The 22,576-nt window shown below is 38.4% G+C and overlaps 1 long non-coding RNA gene across 1 annotated transcript in view; it reads right to left on the bottom strand.

Annotated features, from left to right (window-relative positions):
- LOC135304251 (uncharacterized) overlaps positions 1–22,576 on the bottom strand; it is a 92,643-nt gene that overhangs the window by 46,470 nt on the left and 23,597 nt on the right. The window lies entirely within an intron of this gene.

Below are 22,576 nucleotides of genomic sequence, written 5' to 3'. Positions count from 1 at the left end.
GCAGCCAATGAAGAAAACAAAAGAAGGAAAAAAAAACAGCTGTAGAAAAATCCCCAGAAAGCATTTGCTACTTTTATCTTCAACAATCATTCTGAATATTAATCACTATCAGTAAAAGACATTGGTCCACATGTAAGACCAGCTTCTGAGCTGTAACATTTTTAATTCACAGCCTACACTGGGGGCTGAGAAAGGAAAGGGAAATAGAAACGAGAGGAGTTTCTTGTGAGCAGCTGAGCCCTGCCTGTGCTGATGCCCAGCCTAGGAGAAGTGACAGGGCAGTGAATTTCTGCTTCGCTGGCTGTCCCAGGAATGAGCAGGATCAGCTGATGCTGGTGTAGGATGTGAGCACGGCTCCTTGTGGGCCCGTATTTAACTGCAGGCTGTCCTGATTGCCATCTCTGAGGGCTGGAGATCAATTTCTGAAGCTTCAGGAGAGCCAGGTGTATTTACCCAAGGATTCCTTGGACTGGGGCCAAGGTGACACAAGGGAAGGTGTTAGGGACACAAAGCCAGCAAGGGCAGCCCTGCAGGCAAGGCAAGGCTGAGAGTATCCATCAACTTTTAAACCTCTCACACATTTTAATGCTTTCAACAGCAAATTCCAGCCACCTCTGCTGCCATTTCAAATGATCCAACTAATCATTTGATGAAAGACTTCATTCTTCAAACCTGATCGCTTTAAAGAGGAGGGCTTTGCAAACTGATCCTCCTTAATCAGCTGCACACTTAAAGCTCTAATTGTGTGAATACTACTCATTTCATTCCAAAATTGCTAGTGAACAATTATCATCTTACTGATTGTCAATTATATGCAAATCACTCACAGGTCCTGATCAACTTTAGAGCAGTTTCCTGCTAAGGATCATTAATGCCATTTCCATGTACTCTGTGATCTCTCTGCTATTATTGTAGCCATAATGAATGCTTAAATTCATAGTAATGAACCAAAATTTTTTGGGTTTTTTTTCAATATATCCTGACGACATTTTTTCAGAAAAAAATTCTTGGACTTAGTGTAGTGATTCAAAAAACCCAGAGCCAATCATTGAATTGTCTTAGAAAGGAAGTTTAAAAAACAAGACATTATTTTCAAGTCATGAATTGGGGTTGTTCTTTCACAAAAACCAGTGTAAATGGGGCTGGCAGCTTTGAGCCTGTGCAAGTGTTGTATCATAATCCACACCAGCAGATCAATGAACTCTTGGACAGAACCACTCAAAATCACCTCCCTTCCCATTATCCTGCTTTCTGGCCTTCCAAGCACAAATTACCCATCAACCTTGCTGCTGTAAGGATCACCTGTCAGAGTGATGCATGCACCAGCCCGCTGCAGTGACAAGGAGGAGGCAGGAGCACTTTTCACAAGGAATAACAATTTAGCCACAAATCTGGCTCAGCATTAGGCTGCCTCCATTTCCTGCTGTACAATCCCAGAGCTGCTGCTGGACAGGACATTATCATGCCAAACCTTGGTGATTCACCACAGGACAAATTGCCAGTGAGGGCTGTGACTGCAGGGATATCCTCCAGTTTTTTAAAGACCTGACACCAGATTATTTTCTCCCTCAGGTAAAGCCTGGAAAAGACAGCACGGAGGAAATATGCCCCACTCTCCTATCAGATCAATTTTTAGAGTAGAATTCACAGCCTGACAACTCTAAGGGTGCTCACCACTGCAGTCCTGACTATGTTCTGCCTGTAAAATACAGAGCTTAATTAAAAGCATATATGCTTCCAAATTGCAATTAGTCATATGTGAAACCTCCAGAGATGCAATGTTTGGCTTAGATTTTATCCTTATCTACTGTTTCTAAGCTAGAAGGACAAAACAGATTTTCCTACTTGACATTTAGTTTTGGCATTAGTAAAGCTAAGCAAGGCAAAAAGGACAGACAGGAAATTAATTGGCTGTGTCCATTACCACGAAGGCCTGAAGTTATCACTATAGAAACTGTGATGGGGAGTGTGAGAGCAGGCTCGGGTGCTGCTGTCACCTCAGAAATTGCCAGGGCACAGGCCAGGGGATGGAGGTGGATGAGCCACTCAGGCGTAGTCGGGGATGGACTCTCACACACTCATTTGTGGTTATAGCTGCATGGAAATTAAAGTCTGTAATAAAGGCTTCTATTTCCATTAATGAATTACTGGCTTAAGTTCACAGGGTCTTCTGAAGTGAAAGTGGTTTTTGTCAGTGGTGGGGATTTAACCCACTCTTGAACTCAGTGAGGGCTGTGAAGTGTTTCACTTCCTCCCAGGTGAAAGGAACTCGAGCTCAAGCCCAGTGGTGAAACTCGGGGCCTTCAGGACAAATGTCCCAGGCTGTGCACAGAAACAGCACCCAGGACTTGTGCTGGGGCAAGGAACATCCTCTGTTCATGCTGAAGCCACCAAGAGGTAGGGCAGGAGGGAGATTTCTGCCACAATTCCTGCCTCACTCTGGCTAACATTCAAAAGTGCCAAACTGCTTTGCTGGTGGAGATTTTCAGAAGGCTGATTACTGCTCCTGCTTCTCCTGCTGGAAAGGAAGATTTGTCTCTGGGAGAGGGAGGAAAAGGAAAGCCAGGAACAGCCAGAGCTGAGGAAGAGTCTCTAGGCCACCAGCCAAAAGGATGGAGTCACATCACATCTCTTCTATTTGTTTGGTGTGTATGTAAACTTCATGGCTGACACAAAATACATCCATACATCACCAGAATTACCTAATTCCCTCCCCAGTCATGCAGAACTCGGTGCTGCATCATCCAATTTCTCACATGCGGTGAGTGAAAACGCTTGCCAAGACCCCAAATTCACAGTAAGGGATTGTAAATTCTGCAGAAATTTATCTAAAGGCCTGACATTTTAAGATCTATGTTTTGGCATTTCTCTGTTTCGGCTTATTGAAAAAGCAGAAGGTGAGGGTAAAATAGATTGTTAACACCAGAACCCTGTTCTTTAGACGTGGCACATGCAATACATTAAATCATGCCAAAGGATAAAAATCCTACGAATTATAAATGAAGCAAGTGCCATGGGAACCTTCAATGCACATGCAAGACATTAATTAAAATTTAACATTTCCACCAAAGTTTCTAGAAACAGGTGACTCTCACCAGCTCCCACACTGCACACAGAAATATAAGCTGCTCAAGTTTTCAAAAGCACATGTCTAATCAATAAGTAATTTTTACCACTTTAGCCAATTTTCATTTTTATGCCAATGCAAAAAGGCATTTAAAAAAATCTACTGCTAAATCTGAGGTCAAGAGCAGACATCTATGTGAAAACCTTAGGGCATACACTGGAGAGTGAGCTGAACACTTTGAGCTGGTGACCAGTAGATGGTGGCATAAGCTAAAATACTGAAATATTTGATAAAAAGTAAAAAGATGGCAACTGTGATAAAATGACAGCTTTTGTTTTCCCTGAGACTTCAGATCTTTTATCTGATACCAGGATTATTTCTGCTTTGTTCTTCTTATTGCAATTTCTGTCTTTGTTCAATTTGTTTAAAGTTGGAGAGAAAGGTGCATTTTATTGTCTTCCATCAAATATTAATTTTCATGTTCTTTGGTCTAATATTTACACTGCAATTCTATTGAATCAAAAAGCCTTCACTTTCAAGACTCCCTATTAATCAGTCTGTTATTTATTTATAGCATTTAATGCAGGAATAATAATTTAAAAAGGGCAACACCACTGTTATCTTGGTTCAGCCAGAGTTAAGCACTAGCAGGATGGGGCAGCACCAGCTTTGCCTTGGCACAGGCCAGAGGAACAACAACAGCAGCACCCAAAGGACTTTTCTGCAGGTGTTTGCTCCACAGTGTTCCACCCTGCAGTTCATAAATCATTCCTGTTTCAATACCAAGGAACAGGGAGAGAAACAAAAGCAATTTGCTGTTTTTTATTTTGGACTCACAGCAATTGGGAAGGAACTGATGGATTTGGTGGGACTGGAGCAAAAGCAAAGCTCCGTCACCATCCAACCCAGAATCAGCTAAAGAGCATGCAGCTTTTCCCAATATCAAGGAAAAATTGGCTCTTGAATTAAATAAGTGCTGCCTAGGTGGATCAAGGCGAGACTTAAGTGGAGATAAAATGAGCTCTCAGAGCTCCCCAGCGTTTGTCAGGGCATCTGTCAGAGAGCTGCAGAGGGATCCAATAACTGCAGGGCACCTCTGTGCTCTCCTGTGTCCTGGGAGAGGGAACAGAGCCCATCCATTGCCTCTGTCACTCAGAGCAAAATCTGCTAATGCTTCACTGTAAAGAACACTGCAGCAAAACCTGCTCTGAACAGGCACTAAAATACCTGGCGGGCTCAGCAAGGCGAGGAACTGTGCCACCACACAAGCAATACTCCCTCAAACAGTATTTAGTTCAGGACTTCTCAAAAAGCAATCTCTCCAAAGTTTCAAACAGCACCAGGTCTCACTTACAGAATTACCTGCAAATATTTGTTGCAATCATGAAAGAAAGAAGTTTTAATGTCAGACTTACAGTTCATAATTCACCTCCACAGGAAGTGATGACTGTAGAACTGCTCAAATTTAAAATAAAAGTCTTTGCTGAATTATGCTTCTATACACAAATTAAGATATGTTACACATGCTCACAAACATAAACAAAAATCCCTAAAGGCAAGACACCTTTACAGCACCACAAAATAATCCTAAAATAGCATTATGATGTCTTTCAGGATATAATATCTAAACCTGACCCATCATTGTTATTGTTCTCGGATGGTTCATGCAGTAAAGCTGATGCACACACAAAAGTTTCAGGTTTGCCCTTCTGCTGCAGCTCCATTTCCATTGTCTGCAAACATTCTTGCACAGTTAGAGAAACAGACTTTAATGCCATGGTCTTTAAGAAATTCAGTTCCACTAAGACTTTCCCCAAATTACTTCTATTAGCAGGGCTGAGCTCTAAGCATTGTTTATTACTATGTAATAAAAACGTGAAAGGAAAGGTAGGTCCCTTAGAAGGGGCCAAATCAGTGATATTTCATACTTCAAATTTCTTCCAAGCACCCCCATTTCCCCACACATACATGAAAATGAATACAAGTCTGCACTTCTATTCTGATTAGCAGCCTTGAGAGAATTAATTATAATATCAGTGCTTACAGAGAATGGTTATGGTGAAATTTTTTTCAATACATTTAAAGGAAATGTGTATGATGTATTGAAACAACTAAGAATTATACAAATTAAAGAAAAATCCCAAGCCCTACACTGGAAAGAACTGAAAAAAAAAAAAAGCAGGGAGAGCAGGAAGGATCATTGTAAATGAAAATACTGATCCCCTCCAAAATGCTCAGATGACAATGAATAAAGAGTGGAATGACAACAGTGAAAGTGTTTTAAAGTCTTTCCAAGCTGGGACATATTTACAGCCTGTAGTTCATGTACTGAATGACATTAAACAAAAAGAGTATATTCAGCTCCCTGTAGGGTGGAATTCTTCCTTAGCAATCCATGAGGGAAAACGATTCATTGAGTTATTTACAGTGAGATGTAACAAAACCCTGGCAGGTTTCTGATGAAGCACTTGTGTGTTGACAGGCAACCAGACAAGGTATTATCAGTAATCATCTTTTTCCATCCCTAAAATTTCAGCACATCCCTTTTTGCAGATATTCACTTTGGATAACTTTAGAGAACGACATTTCCTCTGAGGAAGTTACTGCATGATGAGAGAATGAAATTATTTAATATCTGTTTATTTTACAAATTCATTTAAAAGTAGAGGTGGAATAGGTTATAAAAGCTGTTCTTATGAGAGTTCAATGCTATTTGAGTTTTGTGCCACTGTGGGGTGGTGGACTCCCAGAAGCCCACAAATCCAGGAGCACAAACTCATGGGGTAGCAGGAAAAACCCAAATGTGCCTTTGTTTCTCTGATAAAGCCATGCAAGAGAGGCAAATTTACAGCAAGTACATTAATAATAATCACATGTAGTTTTTCAAAATACAAATCCACAGTAAAGAAATAATTTGTCCAGTAGCAACAGCTACTGTAGAAGAGAAATGATATGACATTATTTTTAATTATGAGTGTCTGTTTAAGCATGCACACCTGCAAATGAACATCTATATTTTAATTTTGCCACTGTAGAAACCAGCTTTTTAAAAATTTTTCATAAGCTTAAGATTGTTGGGCATTACTCAAACATGCCTCTCAAAGTGAAACAGTGAGAATACTTGAGAGCTGTAAGACCTTCCCAGGTAACTCCCAAACCACTGAAGTTATCAAAAAGAATTCAAAAGTGAAAAGCTATTTGTCAGTCTCTCCAGTTTTAAAGCTCTGTAGTACTTGGATTTATTTCTTCTTGTCCTGAAATCAGAATATTTTGCCCACATATATTTTGAGCAAGTGATACTTGCTACCTTCCTCTTAAAACAACCAGACTCCTATCTCCAGTGAATGACCAATCTAATATTTCTTTTTTGACATTTAATATTTCTTCAGGTTACAACAAATATCATCTTTGTCTTTTCTGATGCTGCAGCTGTTAAACTCTGCCCTTCCCACAGAATTTTGCTGGGGTGATGCCCTTTGTCCAGGCCAGTGTGTGCTCTGTGTCAGTGCCACCAAAGTTTGGAATCTGTCAACTTTGCTTAAATGCTGGTAGTTTGTTATCACCTCATGTTTTGACACAAGGGCTGCAGTGAAGCAAAAGGTGGCTTCATAACCCAAAATATTCCAGTGATTCCTCCTGAGTGAGTGCTGCAATTTTCTCTCTTTTTCCTTTTGTCAGCTGTGGGATAATCACAGCAACCACTCTCCACCATTAATTCAAGTGGTACAAACCAGTTCCTAGACAGAGGATGCAGAATTCATTTTAAATGACAATATTTCCATTTGACTACTTTAGAGTGAAAAAATATTTCTAATCTTTTGAAGCTGCCTGCTGGAAAGGATTACAGAAATTGTTAATGTAGAGGAATGGAGAAACAAGAGGTGATAACTGTGGGAAATGGGGCAGCACAAAGGTGGTTCCCCTCAGTTATCCAGTGAACTCTTTGTGATCCCCAACTGCATTTGTGCTTTATATAAAGACAGAAAATAATCCAGTGACTTTAGAGGGAGAGTGCTGTGTTAAAAGCCACATGTAAATTTGAAAGCTTCACTGATCATTGTGTTAGTTGTGTCAGCAATAAAAATATGTGACCATGTGAAAGCTGATGCAGCTGCAGGATGGGAACCTGTGCATGCAATGCTACCAAATTTTACAGGCTCAGCTGCCACCTCCTCCTTTAGGAATCTTGTGCATTCCAGTGCTGACAGTAAATTTCATGACACACTGAGAAATGTTAGAGATCTATCAAAATTAATGCAGATATAGGCTGGATGAGAACTGTTTGTCAGTTGTTGTCTGACTCCAAACCTCATCCAGCTCCTGTACTACAAACAGACTGTGGATATAGAAAAGGAATGGAGCAATGATTCAAAGTTCTATATGTTCACTGAGAGTAAATCACATTAGAAATGGAAAAATCCACAATCTAATCAAGAAAATCCACAAAAGAGGTGTTTAGTGCATATAAATAAAGAAAATTCAGATAAACTAATCACTGTTTCTGACCTGCAGTCTAATTTAATTTTCTTTATTCAGCCCCCTTAGACAGCTGTCTACTCACAAGTATTTCTGGTATTTAGTTATTTTTTCCTTAGGCTTTTTTATTACCTTTATTATTTTTAAATTTGAACATTAACACAATTTAACTGTTGCATTTTTCAGTATTTCATGTGGTACCAAAGTGAATGGATGTAAGATGGAAGCTCTTTTAGCTTCTGTCAGTCATTAACGTCAGTTAATTTGGTTTTATAGTACCTTTCTCATTAGACTCTTTCTGCAACTTCCATTCAAGTCACAGAATCCTCCTAATAGTGCTCATCAAAAGGTGCTAGGCCTTACTTTGTATTCCAGGTATTTTTAAAAATAACTCCAATCTCATGTAAATCTAAATTCCAGTTGATTATAAGCCCTTCACAAAGATAAACTATTGCAAACCAATCTTCTGCGGATGAAAATGATTGCAAAGCTGATTTTATGCATGCTACACATTCTACTGCTAACTCTTAGAGTCTGGAAGAAAATAACTTGTTCCTTACTATTAAAATATAATTGAAAACATACGGCATTCTTTCCCAGCTAATTTCCATGGAGCAGCTAATGAAAGTGCTGCAGTGAAACTGGGCTTCAGTGGGAAGCAATATCACAAAAGTAATGCCAGAGCAGCATGGGTCTAATTACTCAATTTTTAAACTAATTCTGAGGGCCTTTTAGTAAATGCCTGATTTAATAGTTCCACCGTGCTTTGGTTAATGTATGACCCAGATGAAAAAGAACAATTGTTTTTAGCATTATGACAAAGACTCCCTCCAGAAATGTATCCACCCAATGATTCTGAGATGCTTTTCAGATCCAGCTCTCTCTTTTTTAAAGGAGCTACAGGTTGGCTGTGGCACAACCTGTGAGGAGTTTTGCAGAGAGGCTGGGAAAATACTGAGGTCTCCACTGGACTCTAAGAGTTCAGGAATTAGTGATGGATGAGATTTCCCTCAGCCCCTACATTTGATGGCTATGCAACCCCTACATTTCCACTTTTGGTGCCAGAAAATCACATAACCAGCCTGGATTTAATGCAGCAGGCCTGCAATAGTCAGGTGCTAAATAAGGTTACTTGTTAATTATGCTGAAAGCATGACTTGTTAAGAGTTGAGTCTTTTAAAATATATTTTAAAAGAATTACCTAAAGAAATGACATTTCACTTTATGAATCTGATTTTATGGAAGTGAGACTGCTGTAAAGTAATGGATGTTGCAGTTCTGTGGAAGCACTCTTTGGGGATTACTGCTTGCCCTTACACCATGAAGAGCTTTAATGTGCTTTAGCTTACACAGTGACTTCATGCTTTTAGCTGAAATCCCCTGGTTACCCCATAACTCACTCTCACTTGGACAGAACAGCCATATTAAAAGGGGATACTTTCCTGGACAGTTTATCTCTTGCTCCCATGTACAGATTTACATATGGTGTCAGTGACAATGAAACATGGGAATCCAGCTTTATTTCAGCATGGAAAGTTCTCCACATCACCGGTTCTCTAACATCACCACTTGTGCCAACCCTTCATCACATCCTCTTCTGATAACAAAGCTCTAAGTTCTCTGAAATTCTAGCAGTAGGAATATCTAGAAAATGTAATACTTGCCATAGTCCTTTGCTTTGTATCACCTTGCTTTTGTATCATCTTGCTTTTCCCTCAATAAATTTAACTGATATCTGGTGTCTATATTTTCCTTTGAGACAGTGTTCTCTAATTATTTAAATGCATATTTTGCTAACAAGTCATAAACAGAGAATTAATGATTCCAGACAATTTTTGCTAGAGGGCTCTTTTCAGAGACTCTCTCTGAAAAGAATCGCAGAGAATTTTAAGAGCAGGACATTAATACTATAATTTTCAAAAATCTTGAATTATCTTAATCTCAAATGCCTATCCCCATTCCTGTGCCCCTGTACGTAGGCAGAAAATCTCCCTGCCTACAAGTTTTTTCCTGTTTTCCTTTATCACATCAAATCATCTTACAATATTGTATAATGGACTGGACTGCCCTGATTTCTCTTTTAGCACCCTGAGATTTAAAAATATCTTTAAAATAACTAAAATCTCCTTTTGCACAATTGATGCAAAGTCAGCAGTGCTGGGACCATGACAAGCAGCAGGAGTTCTGTGGGACTGCCAGATTTACCAGATTTTACCTCTGGTAAATCCAGATCAGCTCCACAATGAACACAAATTATTGAAGCTGCACTGCACAACGGATCAAGCCTTAAACATTAAAGTGCAGAACTTGCAGATGAAACACACTTGGCATGTGAGAACCTTCCTGAGAAGCAGCTTTCCCTTTATACTGAATGTGTCAGGATTTGATGCTAATTTTAGTCAAATTTCACAAATAACTGATTTGCCAAACATGCAGTCAGTTGGTAAGAGCTGTAATCATGGTGATTTTAGTGACATTAAACTTTTAAGACCAGTTTATTTCACATTCAGTAGGCAATCCAGAAGATAATTTCTAATTTGTACATCTGAAATCCGTTATCCTTGGGAAGCACTATGGAGAAATCATTATCCTGCTTTCTGAGCTATTATGGTTTCTCTGTGGATACACAGTGATTCTCTGCACAGGCACGGAGAACTGTACACAATTAAAAATCATTGAACTTTTGAGTGTCTCTGTTAATTGCATAGCAACCACAAAAAAAAAAAGAAAAATCACAAATTCAAGTCCAAACAAAGAAAAAAACCTCCACGAGTTCTGGATGTTATTCTTTGGTTCCTTCCCACCCTTCAGCACTAATTGGAGCACACAGCAGCAATCCCTTTTAGGGGTTCCCTGCCTCATCCCTCTTTTCCCTTTGTAGGGAACCAGGGATAAATGCACAGCATAGGGACCATGCACCATAATCCTACAAACAACCCTTTCTGGGAGATTCAGCAAACAGAAACAGCTGCAGGTTCTTATGCTGGCTGTGAGGAAACAAAGCTCAGTTTTGGCTGGGAGTTTAAGGTGCAGGCCATGGAACCCTGAATGAAGAGAAGGGGAAAGCAGGAATCTCCAGCAAAGCACTGGACCTTGGATCATCCCCTGGTTGTGTTTCCTTGTCTGTAGCTGCACAGAATCAGTGACTATCATAAGCTTAGGGAAAAAAAACCAAAAAACCAACCAATCTTTCTAAAGTAGACATAAAAGCCCAATATGAACCACATTTGTAGCCATTTCTACTGGATGTGGAAGTTTGTTGCACCATCTTTTGTGTACTTCCAGACTATCTTTTTCACCAATGTTTCTACTATCAAAAATAGCAAGCAAAGACCGAACTTGAGCAGAATAATAGGAAAATATGAGTAAATAAGAGAGGATTTCTCAAAATTTACATTTTCAAAATTTGGATTATTGTGAGCCATAGATTTCTTAAATGTAAAGGTTATATAATAAATAGCTGATCTCCTCAGTAAATCAGAGTTTTGTATCATCGTAAATCCTTCAGCACACAGCGTTTTGATTGCACTGTGCTTAAGAAAGGCCTTGCTCCATGGGCACTATCAAGAATAAGATTAGTGAGGAAAGTCTCTTAAAATGCTACAAGAAACAAAGCGCCAAAACTTCTATTTCAAATAATTGAAATGTATCTCTTTATTCTATGATCTTCCCAAACCAGGAGGAAATTGCAAGCCCTTGTGTGCACCAATTTACAAATGAATCTTCATGCCAAGGAGCAGCAGCCTGCCAGGGAGGATCTGGTGGTACAGGTGCTGAGCAGGAACACACACTGAAGTGTCAGCTCAAATAAAAACACAGATCACCTTTTTCCCCCCAAATCAGTAAACAAAAAACACTTATAAAGGGCAGCAGTAGCAGAGGGAGAAGAATATCTTCCCTTGATGGTGCTTTCAGAAAAAGGGAGAAGGCCCTGATTAAAATCTAAATGCCAGGAACCCAGACATTCCCAGGACATGCAACAATTTGTAGCAGCTAGAAGAAAAGAATATTGGAGGAGAAAATAAGTCAGAGCTGTCAGATAAGGGCAGTGAGTTCATGATTCAGCAATGCTTCATTGTTAGCCCAAAGGCCAAGGGTGCAAGGGAGGACACTGGAACACTGTATTGCAGCAAAATGCTAAACACACACTCACAAAACAATTACACCTTCAAAGCCATAAATTAAAGCAGGATAGCACTGCCTCCTTGCATTTCAGTGTCTGACTGCACTGGGACCAAAGGCAGCAGCCTTTTTCCTTCTCTCTTTTTTTTTTTTCCTCCTTTTTTTAGCTAAATTGACTCTGAAAAACAGCCTGTAGCTTTTGCAGGCATCTGGTGCCCAAATGCCAATTCTCGCTGCATCTTGACATTTGTACAAGGTGAGCATCTTTTGAAGCTTCTTCCCTCTTCCCACCACCAAGAATATGAAATTACTTCATCATATTCTCTCAGGATTTTGAAACTATTTCTGAATTATGAAATGTTAAGTGTCATATCCTCAAACTGCAATTTGCAGATGCAATTGCCTTGATAAGAATAGAACAGTGACAAGTTTGTGCTGTCTCTCTTGTAATTAAAACAAAAGGGTGAGTAAGAGCCTGACATCCAACTTGGCAAATTTGTTGGAACATTATATTTTATCATTCTGATGGAGACCTAATTTTCCTGTGAGTGAATGGAAGGGTGACACTGAATTTCCAGCTGGTTGGTGAGGGCTTTATGCCTCCTACAAGCAGAAGATTGGCACTGGACCCTGCACTGAATATTTCCCTTACAGATATTATAACATTTATAAATTAATTCAGAGGCACACAACAAACTGTAATGGCATCTGGTGGCTGTGAACACAGGAGAGTCGAAATTATAAACATAACTGACCAAGAATCTACTTATTTATATGTAACAATTTATGACTAGAAAGAAAGAACCTCATTGTAACTACTCCAGATATAATCAAGTGACATCCAGATGAGGTGTGATAAAAAGTGGGGTAAAATTATTTTAATTGGGAGACTGATTTACTTGTACAGCCTCAAACCAGTAAAAATTTGTTTAAAAGGACTTGAGTAATATTTGGTAGCAGAATTTAGCTGCAGGCTGAGATCCCAGAGATAATTATTCATAATGGAACCCTGTTAAAAATTTTGTCTAGTTTTTGCACTTTTTTTTCCTTAATTTGGAATGTAAGCCCTTTCTTGTGGATAAAATTACTGTCCAGCTTAAGGTAATGAAGACAAACAGCTCCTCAATTACTATTTGTAAAAAGCTTATCATAGACTTGCTTCTGTTTCAGTAAAATGAAAAATGAGAATGTCTTCATCATCTGTTGTAATAAAAGTTTAAACAAAACCTCAGTTACTGCTATAATTTTCAATGTCTCTCCTTGCTTGAGTGAACTGAATATCTGAATTCTGTTCTTATTTCCTGAAAAAGCCAAAGAGAGGGCAGCTTCAAAGAGAAATTGCTGAAATCCCCAATTTTCCAAAGCAAGTAATGAAACCCATATTTTGCACATGTTTACTTAGTATCTAATAGAGAACAAGCTGTATTCCTAGATTTTTCATTAAAAGCACACCCTGACCACTGCCACAGCTCAGCTCACACTGGTTTGTAACTGGATACACAAAACCTAACATTAACCTAAATTGCATTTATTTCTCACTGATTTATTTGAAATGCAATAAAAACATTTTTAATATAAAATGAGCAGTGCTACGTCTGTGTTGGACAATAATGAGTTTTTTCCAAAACTGACTATACCAAGAAAGTGCAAGGTCTGCTTTACCATCTAATTCCAGCTGAATGGCAGAGCACAACTAAATCAGGGCCCTGTACAAGGATGAGAGCAAAACTGTTCTAAAGGTGTAGATCCTTTCAGGGCTGAGGCACAAAACCTCTGGTTTATTTATTTATTTTTCCTTGTTCAGATCAACTGCTGGACTGTATTTTTTCCAGGCGCAGGCTCTGAATTTCATAAAGGAAAAAGAAGGGTGTAGCTGTCAAGGGATGGCACCAAGATGACAATTTTACTTGTTTTTGCCACAGATAAATCATCATTCACTGTTTAAAATTGCTGTTCCAATGATGTGACATAATTTTAACCGTATCATTATGAATAGCAACACTGCAATTACATCTAAGAATTCACTGCAGCAAACATCTCATTCCTGAAGTGTCAGACAACAGGCAGCATCCTGCAGACTACAGCTCCACTGGTAATCAATGCACCCAACAATAGAGCTGATTGACAGGAAGCTTGATGCTATTAAAAGACAAACAACAAAAAAACCTGTTTTTCTGCAAGTGAAAAAATGTATGGACCATCTACACTCCCCTCGTGTTGTCTTCCTGCAGGAAAAAATAACGACACAGCTGAAAGCCAAAGCAACTGTTTGGGCCCAACTTTAATTAAGCTCCAATCTGAACTGGTGCACAAGAGTAAGAACTGGCCAATTTCTAGGCTACTTTTTTTTTTTTTTTTTTGGTGAGCTGCTGTTTCTGAGTCCTGGATAACCTGCAAAGGAATCTCCACATACAGATTTATGCAGTGGTTACTGCAGGTCAGTGATTCCTCCTAGTTTGGTTTCTAGAGCTCAGAAGCTGCAATCATCACTTGGGGTGTGAAACTGAGAGAGCAGCAGCAGAAAATCTCTGCTCTCACCAATATACATGTTTTTTTTTTTTAAAAACACCCCAGTGGTTTGCTGTGGTCCTGGTAAACAAAGGCAAACAGCAAACAGACAAACTGCTCTGCAAACACAGTTAAACCACAATCTCCTTTTCCAGCTCAGTCCTGAGGTGTGTTTTTCCCTATTCACACTGAGAAATAAACCAAACAAAATCTGCCAGGCCAGCGTGAGGATCAGCCACAGAAAAACAATTGTAATAACCTGGAACTATTGTCTTCTCCCCTGACCTTAGAGGTTCACTGCCATTTCTCCATGCAGCAGGAATAACCTGAGACATTCCATCTTTCTGACATGAGGAATGAGCTTCGATTAAAAGGAGCTAAAAGAAGAAAAGCTACTAATGTGTTTTATACAGTCACTGATCAGTCCCTGACATGAAATATTTCATTTGCTTTAGGACATTAAGAAGTGTTGTCTACCTAAAAACAACAGCTTGGATGATGGTATATCTATCATTACATACATCATAAAAACAAGCAGGACATAAATTTGTTTCTGCCTGTTAAAGTCTAATTACCTGTAAAATCATTACTTGGCACTTTAACAAATTGACACAATCAACTTAATGATCCTTAACATATTAAAATTTGCAATGTGTTTCTGCTTGCTGCCTGTCCAAACCACAGTAAATATTTGCTGGTTCAGGTGACACCACAGCAAGGGTCAGATCTTCATTTTTTGTGCTAAGTACAAGTAATTGCAATATTGTCACTTGCCATGGCGCTTGTATTATCTCATCAGTCCTACAGCTCGGGATGACAGCAGGGAGAGCTTTGTAGCATTCTCTCTTTAAAATCACATTAAATATTTATGCTTTGCTTCACCTTATTTTTTAGTATTTGGAAAGAGATGCAGGAATCCTGTTGAGAACGTGGCCTTCAGATAATCCTATTTATGACAGCACGCCCATGGTTGTTTGCCATCACTTTCTTTTAATACCTGAGATATCCATGTTACAAAACTCATGTTTTAGCCCCCTGATCACCCACCCTTAGCTCCATACACTGATTTATTTTCTTTACAGCATCATCTAGCAGTCCAAAAACATGACCAGACATAGTTTGTTCTTTCCCACTGATATAAAAGTTTTCTCCTCTGTGAAAATTACAATATCCAGATCCTTAGGAGAAAACCAAACCCCCTCAGAACACATCCAAGCTGAAAATCTTGTAAGCCAGCATCTGCTATTTTATCTGGGAAATAATAACTTTCTGCAGCAGTTGGTTTTAACTCTCAAAAGTCCTATGTTCAAGGCTGGAATATTTTCAGACATGGACTACTTAAAATTAATGAAGCGACTTCAAATAAAGTGTTCTGTATCAAAGTCATGAAGAAAGAAACTCATTAGGTACTGAAGGAATGAGACTTTACAGGTGTTCTGATGCTATTAAGTGCATGTACCATCCCTTCTGATTTCTAAAAACTGTGCAGAGCCTTTAAATAAGTTCTTGAATATTTCATTTTGATTTTTAGTGACTTTAATGATCCTTTTCCTAATATTTAGAAAGTGCAACAGGAAATATTTTAAGTTTCTTTTGCTTGTGTCTTTATAGTACTTCCCTAATTTCTCCTAGAAGAATTTACTTCCCGTTTTCTTGACCATCCTGTGAATCTTATCTATTTCTAACAGATATTTATATCAAAAGACATAATTAACCCCAAAATCAAGGGAAGTCACTGAAGATCAAATAATGCTTAATGAAGGCACCAGAGAAACTGAGAAACCCTTTAACATTAAAAAATAAAAGCTGACAATACATTTTATAATCTTCCAGGGTTTCTGTGATCTCTACTTAATCATATACAGATGTGAGAAAAATTGTGCTGGCTCAGATTGAATAACTCTTTTTTAAAGTTATTTTGAAGCTGTTGCACTACAAAAGTAATCCTCAAATTAGGAAAAAAAAAAGAAATCTTTTGAAAGACTGAGTTTAAGATGGCAATTCTGGTGTTTAATCAATCCTTGCACTGAAATATTACCAACTGTTCTTCTAATTAAAACATGACAGTATCTTGATCAACAATCAGAGGCAGAAAATCATTGGAAGAAGGTCATTATGACTGGATTTGTAACCTTCATAATTTTTCATTTCCTCTTTGTCTTTATAATAAAAATTAACTAATAAATTGCACAATTTGATTAAAACAATAAAGCATTTTTACCCTTTTCTTGTTAACTATACTATTCCTGCATCTGTAAGATGGAAACACCTCTACAAAATTCTCCAGGGAAGAAAATTGCCTATTTACCCAGTTCATCCTCAAAAGATCTGCAGGATCCCTTTCTTAAATTCAGCTTCCCAGAACTTCAGGAAGGTTTTTGCCCCTCTGTTTCCACACAGACCATGCTGCCAGTGGCCACTTTGCAGCCCCTTGTTCTCAGCCAGCATTTGTGCTTCACAAAGCTCTCCCCTGCACTTCTGCTCATCATCTTCACTGCATCCTGACTGCTCTCAGGAGGAAGGAATCTTTGTCAGAAGATTTTCCCAGTCTGCTCCCTCCTCCATATGCCTGGCAGTTTGTGTAGTGTTTGAGGTGATTTGTCACCAAATGGATTTTGAGGCAGGGAGAGAGCTTGTTCCTACAGCTGTACACATTCAGCTGAGAATTAGGACAAAATAATTTAAATTCAGTGAGGAGGCTGACGTTTTTCTTGGAGCATTCTGCTTTAATCCTATTTGCATTTTTGTAAGAAGCCAGTTCCTGCTGAACAGCAAGATGAGGATGGTACAAGGTCTCCTTAGGGGCTCTTTTCTGAATCCATTCATGAAAAAAAACTTACTCATGGGAAAACCAAAACATTGCAAAGGATTTGAAATGTTCAAAAACAAGAAAGGAACAAATCTGCATGTAATGCTTAATGGAACACTACACTCCATGAAAATATCAGAAAGGGAACAAACTTGTCCTTCTTTCCATCTCAACTGTAAAAATCATATTGAAGGTGAATCCCAGGGGCAGTGCAAATTCTCACAGTATTTCTTAACATGCTGCAAAGAGGAACCTAAGCCTTGGAAGACTCAAACATGACAGCAAGGAGATTTCCTGGCTAGCATTATCTTGCTGTTGAGACAATCTCTATGTATAGACACATCTTAATACAAGTATAATCACCAAAGCATCTCTGTTTTACCCCATTTCCAGCACAAACCCAAAACACAGCCCTACACCAGCTCCTGTCCCAGCCCAAACCAGCACAAGTCATTACTGATTAACAGAGGAATTACTACACAGTTTGTTAAATAAAATGTCCTCCCCCATTTCTAAGAGGAAGTTCTGCTTGGTCTGCTAAAAGAAGGATCATGAAATTAATTAGAGGTCTTTCCTCCAGGTAAGTGCACGTGGTGGTTTGTTAACATGAATGAGAAAAAGCCTTTTATAGTGGTGGGAGAAAAATATATCCCATGTGCAATTAGACATACACGGCTCAGTTAAAAAACAAATCAACAAAACCCCCAAATCTTGCTGCCTCAGACCAGGTCAGTGATGGATACAAGGACCAGGAGCAATAATTCACTCCCCAGAACAATGTAGAGTGGTAAAACTGCTGTCCAAGCTCACAGGTACCCCTCTTGCTATTCCATTTGTATTTTGATAGAACCAAGAGCTCAGGCCTGCAGGTTTTAAAGCATATAAAGACACTGTCTCCATAAAGACACTGAAATTTGGAAGTCACATTGCCTTCTAGTGGGGAACCTGACACAGAAGGTCACGAAGAATAAAAACCAGAAAGATGAGCATGAAGCCATACTGAGAGTGAACCTAAAGCTGGAGGCAGACTAGATTTCCATTTCAATTTTGACTCAGAAAGGACCTGTTGCTCTTGTCTCTGTGGTGACTGACCCATGCTTTCCCCTGGCACTTTATTGATGACTGGCTGTTTTTCCTTTTTTTACCTTTAGTTCCCATTCTCTCCATTGTGATCTCTCTTTCCCTTGTCCCCTTGTCATTCACTGCCTTTTTTTTTCCCTTCCCATGATCAAATTACTCCTTAAGAGCATTCCACAGGATACTAAGGTAGTCATTGCTTAAACACATACCAAAATCTAAACAGGGGAGGTGCTGCATGCTGCACTGGTAATTGGTCACAGGTACTTGATTTAATAGAGGTAGAAGATTGTCAGCATCTGTTTGAGCTTGCTTTCAGCTAGCTAGGATTTAATAGTAGATTCAAGAACTTCTGCAACTCACAGGAATTGTGGCTGGAACCAGGAATGGCAGCTTCAGGCTGCCCCTGGAAAACATCAACATGCTAGGAAAAGCATTTCTCTGCAATAACCAATTTTCCTAACACATCAAATATTGTCACAGTACTGAGTAGCATTATTACCAGGGATGAAAACCACAGAACAACAGCTTTGACCTTCAACAAATCTCAATCTATATTGCACTGTAGCACTCTTACATCTCTCAAAAGCAGAAATCATACGGAAAAAGGAAAATAGCTGTGCCATTGTCACAATCACTTTTAATAGTTTGGAAAAATATGATAAAGATTGAGAACTACCACTATGGGGGAGAAAATAGAGACCCAGAGGAAATCCACTTCCAGAAATGACAGCAAGATTGCACATGGCACTGAGGAAGGAGCGTGGTCCCTGTTTTATAGAAGTTCTTCAGAGCATGCCAGATTCCCAATTTCTCTTTGATACAACTGCAGTGATTATCACAACCTGCATCCCATCCCAAGAGCTCCATATGTGACATTTCCCACTTTGCATAAATTCACAGGGAGGGTGCAGTTCATATGTTTCCTCACAAATGTCTCAGCGTGGATCTCAGAGAGGCAGGCTTACAGAAGCTGGGCTACACGGAGTAACTTTCATGTCTATATTTCATTCATATCAAATACTTCATTTCTTTGACATGTATCATGTATCTTTTGGTCCTGTCACTGAACTTTCATTAGATGCCTAAGGAAAAGCTTTGTAAATGGTGTTGCATTTAATTTTACACTATCCTTGCTCACCACAACTGCACAGTAAAATGAGTGTTTCATAGCTCTAGAACTGAATAAAATGCTCTGATTTTAAACACGTGAGCAGGAAAAACAGTAATTAAATCTTTTTACTGAGAATATATTGAGATCTATAAAATTTGATGCAAATTAATTATTAGTAATTTTTATTTGTTATATTTTCCCTATTTTATTCATATATCTTATGGAAAAAAAGTATTAATTGGAATCTGAGCTATTCATATTTACTAAAAGTAGTAATGCCACGTATCCATATGAATATGTATGGATGTTGTAATGGTATCTTGACTACAAATTCCCATCTGTGTGTGAAATATGAAATGTTGTGTTCTGCCATGCTAGCTGCTCTGAGCTGCATCCCTGAGCTTCAATAAATGCCCCAGGCTGAGCACAGGAATTCCAAACACTGCCAAGTCTGGAGTGGCAACAAGTCCAAAGGCACATTGGCAAAAGCCATATTGCTGAAATTCTCACTGGCAGGGGATAAACTGACAGTGCTAAGTCATCCCCAGAACTAACTGAAAAATATGTTTGAATTTACATGTTTGGAACTCCATACTAAAAAAAAAAAAAAAAAAATCCCCAAAACTTGTCTCCATTTAAATTCCTGTCACCACTTTTTCAGTGATCTCATTTTCCCAGTGAGAAAGTTGCAATTCCTCTTGCCTGGGCATAGAAAGCACAAGTGATATCTGCAGCTTTACCACAATTTGTTGGTCAAGAAAAGAATAAAAAATTCCCTGCCTCCAACTTGTCAGATGCACTATACATTTCACATTCTCTAAAACAGCCACAGATTTTAGAAAAATCAGTATGCTGCCTTTTCCAAAAGAAATGTCACTTCAGAAAACCCTCCTTTAAAATATAGTTATGCATACATTAAGAAAATTATATACTATCAACTTCTTTTTTGATTAAGTGTTCTTTTAGAGGAAAGACTGTATGCAAACCAATTCATACAATCAGTTACAATATTTAACATCACTTCATCAGGAAAAGCAGTCCAAAAGTAATCTTCCTAAGATGATACCACACAAATTACACCAGACTTCCTTTAGAATTTGATTAGGTGAAGAGATAAATCATAATCAGCGCTTGTTATCTCTGCAGTCTATTTTTATTAACAATAACCTTCCCAACGTGAGAAGCAAGAAATCTGTATTTAAAGTCAGTTATTGTTAATCTAAGGAAAATTCTGCCTTTTAAAGCATCATGACTCAACTCAGCTTTCCTTTTTCTGTTGGTTTTAGACTGCCTCATTACTCTCAGAGGACAGACCCCTGCAACAATTCTTCATTCTGCAAAGTGCTCAAGATGCTGATGATCATCTGTGCAAGATTTATTTTTGCTTTCCAACAAATGAAACCTACTTGCATATCCAGATGTTTAGTGTTACTCATCAACCACAAAGGCTTAAATCCCACTGAATTCCAATTCAATGTCATTTGGTTGCCTGTTACATAATATAGCAAACAGCAAACATTTGCTTTAGACCAATTTTCTCATTACACGCTAATAATGAGTGAATAATAATGAAAAACCCAATAGAGACTCCAACTCATTCAGCTGTTAAAACAAGCCAGATTTGAAATACTGGAGTCTGCTGAAAGTCTGTCCTTCCTACAAGTGCAAAATTGACATCTACTTAAAAAAGAAAAATCATACTATTAAATTATAAAGAATTACCTAGCTAATGTACATTTAATTAAGCATACACTCCTGGCACAATATTTTAATATTTTACCCTGTTTATTCCAGTGCAGAGAGATTTTGTTTTAATAAATTGATAGAGATATCACTTGTCATGAGTTCTGCTAGCCCTTAATTAGAAAGAATTTATTATATTTACCAGAAGTTGCAGTTAAAAAGGAGAGGACTACCAAATTTCTAACTAATCATAATATTTAAGTGAACCCTGGAGCACAGGGTGATGGGGTGGATTTTTGTTTGTTTGTTTTTTCCAGAACCCTTTGTACATTAACATTTTTCTTTAAAATAAAAGTTTCAGGAATTGGTTGAAAATATGCAATGATGAACTATTGGGACAAAGATTCTACTGAATAAGCAGCAGATTTTTCAGAGTGATACATTAAAAAATAAACACTGTTGTCCAGTGTTTCTGCTCCAGGCTATTTTGCTGGTAATTAGGATTTCCATTTATTTGGTAGCCTAACACAGCAGTTTTGTTTCACATGGAAAATTCTACTGAGGAAATGTAATTGTAAAATTCACCAGTTGTACTATTTGGGTAGTTTGGGCCTTTTTATTTTTTTAAATCAACAGTTTTTGGTAACTTGTTCAAAGAAACTGAAGGGTTATTGCTATCTTCAAGGGAAGGAGTTTTAATAATGGGTGTCTGTCCTCAGTTTAGCTCTTGGATGGGATTCCTTGTGGAGGAACAGCAGGTGCCCTTTCAATTATTTGAAAATGGACCCAAAAGACCTAAAAGAGATTTACTACTCAATGCACAACTTTAAATCTGCCCCATTCATAAATTTCTATTACCACATAACTCTTCATTTTCAAAAAAATGAAATGATCAGTTTGCCAAATACTGCAGAGTGTAAGCTCAGCCTTGACCTGGAAAGGCACCTGGAGCTGAACATCAAATACAAAACAATTCATTGTTCACACTCAGTTCATGCCATAAACGATCACTGAGCAAACCCATGTGATTGAAATTTCATCACTGAGCAAACTTGTAATGATCTCTCTTGGAGCATCTTCTGTGATAAATTGAAAGCATCACAAACAGGTAAATGCCAACCAAGTGTCCCAGTTGCAGGATGCTTAAATTTAGCAGAGGAGGCCACAAAGAGCTAGTATCTTGTCCCAGACTTAAACCAAAAAGTTGGAAATTTGGTTTATTTGCATATAAGTGTGAGAAATGTAAGAACTTAACCTTTGCTTTAAGGGAAAATATTCAAAAGACCAGTACCTGTGGAGCTGCTGGGCCCTTTGTAGATTGGGTCAAACTAACCTTGAAATACTGATTAGATAAAATTAATAATGCATTTGCTCCTGTAACACTGGTTATCCATACTTTAATGTAGGAAAGGCCATCCTCAGTGTTTTTATAGACTCACCAAGAACACGTATTAGCACAGCAGTCTGTCTGGTTGCAGCAGAAATACAATTATGTAAATTAGATGTGTGTTCCCTGAAGACTGCTAATAGAATGATTGACCTATATACTGTTTAATTTGTTCTCATGCTTTATTTTCTTCCAGCTGCACTAGAAATTAAAACTTGTTAAACTGCATCACTCCCCAGTTCTATATCAAAGGTGCTTGTGTCACTTTTTGTCAAAAGCAATTCATACTTTGCATGCTCCTTATCACCAGCAAAACATTGAGGGTTGGGTGTT

The sequence above is a fragment of the Passer domesticus genome, chromosome 7, assembly GCF_036417665.1.
Source record: "Passer domesticus isolate bPasDom1 chromosome 7, bPasDom1.hap1, whole genome shotgun sequence".
Taxonomy (NCBI): domain Eukaryota; kingdom Metazoa; phylum Chordata; class Aves; order Passeriformes; family Passeridae; genus Passer; species Passer domesticus.
The sequence above is the reverse complement of the archived record's forward strand: the minus strand, read 5'-3'. Positions and strand labels throughout refer to the sequence as shown.